Source organism: Solanum tuberosum, unplaced genomic scaffold (genome assembly GCF_000226075.1).
Source record: "Solanum tuberosum cultivar DM 1-3 516 R44 unplaced genomic scaffold, SolTub_3.0 scf00223, whole genome shotgun sequence".
In the NCBI taxonomy this organism is placed as follows: Eukaryota; Viridiplantae; Streptophyta; class Magnoliopsida; order Solanales; family Solanaceae; genus Solanum; species Solanum tuberosum.
This window is the reverse complement of record NW_006239146.1, coordinates 1,037,917-1,038,765: the sequence shown is the minus strand read 5'-3', so window position 1 is coordinate 1,038,765 and position 849 is coordinate 1,037,917.

Sequence of the window (849 nt, the reverse complement as noted above, 5' to 3'; positions counted from 1 at the left end):
TTTTCCCTAGCCATTTCTTTTGAGGTTATATTGTATGTTAGGCTTATTGTGGATCATTTTTGTTCCATTTTAAAAGAGTAAGAGTTAGGGTTCTTGAGTGAAGAAGAGAAGAAGAGAGAAAGAAGAGAAGAACAAGAGGAAATCAAGGAGTTTCCGTCAAAGATCGTCGTGGAAATTGTCGGGGGTGATCCCTACTAGGTATGTGAGTAGTTAGTGTGGGTTTATCCTTTCCCCCACACACCAAGCCCCTTTTATTTATTAAGAAAGGATTGGTTATGTTGTTGAAGTTGTTGGGTTGTGTTGGTATTGTTGTTGATTGTGATGTTGAGATTCTTGTTGAGTTGGGACATGTTTCCGGTTGTGTTTTGAGTTGTAATCCATGGTATGTTGAGGGATGTGATGATCCTTAGTGTTTGGGGTTGAAACCTTTGGAGTTAGGGTGGTTTAGAGTTGGAAAAACAAGGGAGAAAAGTCGAGTTTCTGGGCAAGGGGGTTGGTGCGTCGCGCTTGCCAGGGCGCCCCAAAAAGGGATTCTGAAGTTTCCCCCTTGGGGCGGCGCGCCTCTCAAAGCGCCAGCAGGCCTCCTTTGAAGTTTTGGGGCAGGCGCTCCGCGCCTTGCAGAGTGCCAAGGACGCCAAGTCCCCCTCTTCTTTTCACACTTCCTTATGCATGTTCCTTGGTATTGTACCTATGTTTTATAGTTGTTTCCAACACTCTAAGGTACATTTAAACCTCCCGAACTCATCCGTAACATGTGATCAAACACCTTGAATCCATAAATCCAATTCAAGGAGAGTTAGTTAGAAGTCAAGAGTTAAGTTCAAGAGTTAAGAAGTAAGTCAAGCAAGT